The following is a 6,474-nucleotide window of genomic DNA, read 5'->3' as shown; positions in this document are numbered from 1 at the left end:
TGTTCGGTGTGGTTGAGGGGTGGGTGGTCCAGGACAAGTGGCCTTTGCCGTGGCCAGCGCCCGGGCTTGCTGAGCTTTGATCTGGTAAACAGCAGAGCATGCCAGGGGGTTAGGAGAACATCATGGAGAGCCCAGTGCCAGTACTGGGAAGAAGGTGAGAGGCAAATAGGAGAGAGCAAAGTGCCTGTTTGTGGGTGTTGACCCCTAGTTTGGAGCCCTGCGTCTCTCTGGCCTCAGGCCACCCAAGGCCCGGCACCAGGCCATGCCGTGTGTATGCATAGGGAACAAATGGCAGGTTCAAAAGTGCAGAGACGGGAATTAGCCAAAGCGCTGCTAGGACGGAGGGGCAGGCGAGCAGGTGACCCCTTTCTGTCCAGGGCTCCTGGAAAAGCAGCCGGGGCCCGCTTGCCACAAACAGACACGGTTTGGTGCAGATTTGTTCTGTCTGCAGTATGATGTCCTGGCTGGCGCTCTCGTCTCAGCGTAAGTATGAATGGTGCCGCTTTCACGCACCAAGTGTCCACACTGGCACAGAGAACGCGGTGGGCACCTTGACCATACAACTGGTAGTATTCTCAGACGCCAGATAACAAAAACACCCTACTTTGCACCAAACAGTAGTTTATTCCTCCGGACACTTTTGCTGTGAAATGCACACTTGAGGGTTTGTATGGGATGATTTTAACTTCTGTGTGTGGGGAGGTTTAACCTTACACACTTCAGAGGGTCAGAGATGTCATGACTTATCATAGAATCCTGGAATCTTAGATCTGGAAAGCCCCCCCCCCCCCGCCCCGTGCACCTTGGGTCCACGTGTGGGCTCCCGAGGACCCCGTGGGCCCCACGCTCAGATCACCCTGGAGCTGAAGCTGACTCTCTGATGGCCCGTGAGTTCAACTGCCTTGGTTGTAAGCATCAAAACCCAACTCTGGAGTATTTGTGCTTTTCTTCCACGGAGTGATGTTGGACAGGGGCCCACCCCGGGGCAGCTTCTTCCACTCGTTCGTTCATTCATTCATTCATTCATTCACCTCTGCCTCAGTCTCCTCATCAGTAGGGTAGGGGGGGAGTAGCACTAACTCTGCCGTGAAGTCGTCAGGGTTCACAGTGCTCATGCCAACGAGGTACTTAGGATACAGCACTACAGTCACCATGCGCCGAACTCGGCGTTCCAAGCCCTGGCTGAGCCCTGGCCGAACCGGCTTCCCGACGTCGGTGAGCCCGACCGCCACACCCCGTGGGCCCCCCGTGCTCTCAGCGGCGTGTCCTCGGCCGTCCTCTCTGCCTGCTGTAGGTAGACCGCCTCGCTGGCTGGCCTGTGGTTCTGGGGTCTCCCTGCCCCCCTGCAGCCACACGGCAGGGCTCTGCTGTAGTTAGAGGTTGTTGCCGGCCCCGGCTGTCCTGCACGTCCCTCCCAGCTGACTCAAACATCATCTCCATTACTCTGTTACAGCACAGACTGGAATCTCTGCCATTGAGAGGCATATAAAAGCCATTTACGTGCATGTGATGGAAAATATCTGAAGCAGGTCCACGGTGAAAAGTGAGTCTCTGTCTGTCTCAGAGTGACCTCCTGATAGCAGTTTCTTGTGGCTCTTTCTGGAAATTTCCATGTCAAATAATCCTACGTGTATATCTCAGTATTTTTAATACAGGAGATAATCATATCCTATGTAGATATGTATATATATGTGTGTATATATATATATATAGTCAATAATGATCATCAATGAATTCTTGCATCAGTGGTTTTTAAAAATGTATTTATTTATTTATTTATTTGACAGAGAAAGAGAGAGAGAGACAGAGAGAGCACGAGCAGGGAGCCCGCCGAGGGGGCTCGATCCCAGGATCCCAGGATCACGACCTGAGCCGGAGGCAGACGTTCTACCAACTGAGCCCCCCAGGTGCCTTTACGTCAGTGTTTTTTGCTCTTTTTTTGAACTATAGAATATTCCATTAGAAGATGTACCATAATTTACTAACTCACTCCCCTTACAGACAGCCTATGTTTTTTTGTCTTATAAATAACACTGCACTGAACATCTTCAAATGGAATTCTCAGGTCTGACATCTATGGGTCAATGGATAAATGTATTGGAATGGATGATACATGCGCCAACTTACTCTCTTGAGAGAGTGTACCGTGTTCTATTCTTGCCCGCTCTCCTTGTATTTTGAGCCAAAAAGCCTCATGTTTATCCAACCAGCGCCTTCTAATTCCTTAGCATCTCCTTTGCACGTGGAACACCAGTCAGTGGGCTCCATATGATCTGTAATTATCTGTCAGAACTGAAAAGTCCTCGCATGGAGTCATGTTGGTTAGTTGTGTGTCATTTTGGCTGAGCCACAGTGTCAAGGTGTTTGGTTGAACATTATTCCGGATGTTTCAGTGTAGGTGTTTTTTGGATGTAATTAACGCTTAAATCAGTGGACTGCGAGTAAAGCAGATTATCCTCCCTGTATGGGTGGGCCTCACCAAATCAGTCGAAGGCCAGAATAGAACAAAGACTGACTTCCCCTGAGCAAGAGGGAGGTCTGCCAGCACTCTGCCCTTGGGCTCTGCAGGTGTCCCCAAGTTTCCAGCCTGCTGACCACCCCCCTCCCACACCTTTCCCCATCAGATTTTGGAGTTGTTAAGCCTCCCAGCCCATGAGCCAATTCCAGACCATCCCTTAAGGTGGAGGAAGAAAAGATGGGGATTTCTCCCTTTACTTCGTCTCTCACTGGTTATAGTGTCTATTTCACATGCTTCATAGAGCACAGAGTGTCACACCTAATACACAGGTATGATTTATTCGTAAATACACTTGAGTTCAAGGGCGTGCCAAGAGCTGTTTACTGAACGGAGTTTGTGATCAACGTGCGGAGCTTGCTGTCCTCTGAGACCGCTTGGGTTTCTTGACGTCACTCTCGCCAGATGGGGCTTTATTCTTACACGATAGAAATTCAAATCCTTTCCTAAATGCACCAGCATGCTCTCCAAAGTACTTCAAGATCCCCAAATGATACAACGTCCATAAAGAAATTCTATTTCAGCTGAAAAGAAGAGGAAATAGGAGTCCTATTTGGACTATTTTGTCCTGATTGGACAAAAATCTTGAAAATATATGGAAGTGTCTACATGTATTTCTTTGGCAGCAATTTCCTTTGTTCTCCATGGATTTTTTATAGTGTAATTTTGGGCACACATTTTTATTGATTTTATGGATTTATAAACCTGTTTCCCTGATCCGACGAGCCCAAGGGGATGCTCTGTGGTGGAAACCTCGTTTTCATAAGGATGTTAAGACCCAGCAGTGCTTTTGTGATATTCATCACCTGCCCGGCGTGATTACACCATATCCCGAGTCAGATAAAAACCAACGCATCACGGCTGCCCGGGAGCCCAAGAGAAACATTTTCTCCGCCTTTGCTGAAACATACTCAGCCCCTCCTTCCAGAAAGCATGAATCAAGAGCTTCCAGGAGCAAAGCAGCACCGCTGGACCGACATCAATGTTGACGTCACTGCTCACACGTGTTTGGGTGTCTGTTTGGGTCTCACGAGAACCCTGGGACACACATGCTGGGGCAGGTGCTGTGTAGCCCCGTCTGACACCTGGCCTCTTTCTTCTGAGAACACCACCTGAAAATCACCTGAGTTTTCCCGGGACACTAGCCCTCCCCCAGTGGCAGTCCGTGGTCATGCTGATGCCTGTCCCTGATGTATCTCAGGTTCGGCCAATCAGAGAGAAAGTAATTTACGGGTAAGCCGAGCTGACCCATGAGCGTTAGCCCTGGGAGTTTTGCTGCAATCATAGGGGAGGAGGCACTGTATCTCGGTGACGATCGTTAAACTGGTGAGATTGACACTGTGCACGGTTGCTGGGAACCCTTCTTCAGATCTTGCCCAAGAATGGAGAGGAAACTGAACCCAGGGATGGGGAGGCTGGAGAAGGAGGGAGAGAGAGAGTGTGTGTGTGAGAGAGAGAATATGACAGTGCTTCGGCCAAGCGGTTCCTAATCCTCTATCCTGAAGTCCTCTTCCAAACTTTTCAGTTACGTGAGTCAATGAGTTCCTTTTATTTTATTCAGCTAGTGCACACTTGCCCTGTATCCCAAAGGGCCCTAACTGAGTAGGCACTTTGGTCTCCATCCTGCAGATGAAGGAACTGAAACTCAGGGCAGTGAAGCATATTGTCTAAGTTCTCCCTGGCAGGGCTCACGTATGTGGCCGTGAGCTCATTATCTCATTGAGCCTTGGCTCAATTGTCTCCTGGCTCTTCTTTGCTTCCACAGGCCTACCCATAAGGTGCGTAATCAGTGCATGCTGCATTGCAGAGAAATGGCCAGTCACCTATTCCAAACGCTTACCTGGTGCGAGGAGATATTTGGTTTGGAATAAAAAGTGTTCACGGAAGCCTACACCCCAGTTATCTACTGCTGTCTGACAAATCGCTCCAAGGTGCAGTGGCTAAAGACAGCATTTACTGGGCTTACACATCTGCAGTCTGGGCAGGGCTCAGTGGAAAGAGCTTGTCTCTGCCGCTGGAGGCATCCACTGAGACGGCCCAGCAGGGGATGGAGGACACACTTCCCAGGCGGTGCACCCACCAGGCTGGCGAGGTGGAGCTGGCTGTTGGCTCCTCTCTATGTGGGTCTGAGTCAGGAAGTCTGCATTTGCTCACCCAGAACGAGGAGGAGCGTCATTTAGGGTGTCAGACAGGTTCTTCAATAAAGTCAAATGTGGAGTTAATATGAGACCCAGCAGTTCTGTCCCTGGGTACACACCCACGAGAAATGAAAACATATGTGCACAAAGACACTTGTATGCAAATGTTCACAGCAGTGTTATTCACAATAACCAAAAAGTGGAAATTACCCAAATGTTCACCGACGGATGAGTGGATTAAAAAAAACAGTATCAGCAAATGCAATTATTCAGTCATAAAAAGGAACGTGGTGACAATGGTCGAGGCCTTGTGGGACTGGCCAAAGAATACCCAAATCCGTCCGTGGGACAGAACAGAGAGCCCAGAAACAGACCCGCATAAAAACAGTCAACTCGTCAATGACAGACGAGGAAAGGACTACGATGAGCAAAACCAGTCTTCTCAACAAGCGGCGCTGGAACGACTGGGCATCCCTGCGCCAAAAATCAATCTTGAGCAGACCTCACGCCCTTCATGAAAATGATCTCAAAATGGGTCACAGACCTACATGAAAATGCAAAACTAAAAACTCCTCCAAGATGACCCAGGAGAACATCTAGGCGACCTTGGGTGTGGTGACGACTTTTCAGACACGGCACCAAAGGCGCGGTCCAGGAAAGATCACGGATCAGCGGGACTTCACTGAAATGAGCAACGTCTGCTCTGTGGAAGACACTGTCAAGAGGATGAGAAGACAAGCCACGGACTAGGACAAAATATTTGCCAAAGGTACAAGGAAGGTATACACCACCAAGAATGAATTCTGGGTGAACTCTGGACTCCATGCAACCACAATGTGTCATGGTATGTTCACAAGCGGTCCCAAATATCCCACTCTGCTGGGGGATGCTGACCACGGGGGAGGCGTGTGTGTGGAGGGGCAGGGAGCGTATGCGATGTCTCTGTACTTTTCTCATCAACTTTGCTGTGAACTGAAAACTGCTCTAAAAACTTAAACTTATTAATTAAAATAAATAAATAAAAAGATGTATGGCGCTGACACGCGCTGCACCAGGGATGGAAGAGGCCTGACAGCATTACGCTGAAGGAAAGGGGCTGGGCTCAAAGGGCCACGTGCTGTATAACGCCATTTGTACGCAGTGTCCGGAACACGCAAATCCGTAGACACGGAAAGCAGACGAGGGGTTGCCGGGGCTGGGCCTGGGGGAGTGATGGGTAATGGGGATGCACTGCTTTTGGGGAGGACGAGAAGGTTCTGGAATGAGTTAGTGGTGGTGGTTGCAGAACATTGGGAATGAACTTAATGCCACTGAATTGTACATTTAAATGGTTAGAACGGTAAAGTTTATGTGATGTGTATTTAACCAGTATAAAAAAAAAAAAGAGGGGGGAAGCAGTCAACAGGTTTGGCAAAGTGTAGACAGACCAGTGGGTTATTTCGTGACTTAGACAAAGGCACAGCGTCGGCACCTATGGAGCAGCCCACGGTGGCGGCTGTTAATGCTTTATCGGCAGTTGTAGTGGCGCCCGAGTCCTTGGCGTAGATGCACAGTTTTACAAAAAAAAAACCTCGGGGTGAGCATCCTCTCTGTGCCAAATGCTGTGGTGAGCACTTTCCACGGTCAATTTCAAAATGTAGACACAATCTGCGAAGTAGATTCTATGGTCCCACTTTGCAGATGAGGACACTGAGGCCAGGAAGGTCATGTTACTGATCGGGCCACACGGAGGAATGTGAGCTGGGCGTGGAGTGCACGTCAGGCTGAGCTCAAAAGCACGTGATCTCACAGGTGACTTCCGTGAGATCTTACAGCCCCATT

This window comes from Ursus americanus, chromosome 21 (genome assembly GCF_024610735.1).
Source record: "Ursus americanus isolate L20-20 chromosome 21, mUrsAme1.1.p, whole genome shotgun sequence".
NCBI classification, from domain to species: Eukaryota; Metazoa; Chordata; class Mammalia; order Carnivora; family Ursidae; genus Ursus; species Ursus americanus.
This window is presented reverse-complemented; position numbering follows the sequence as displayed.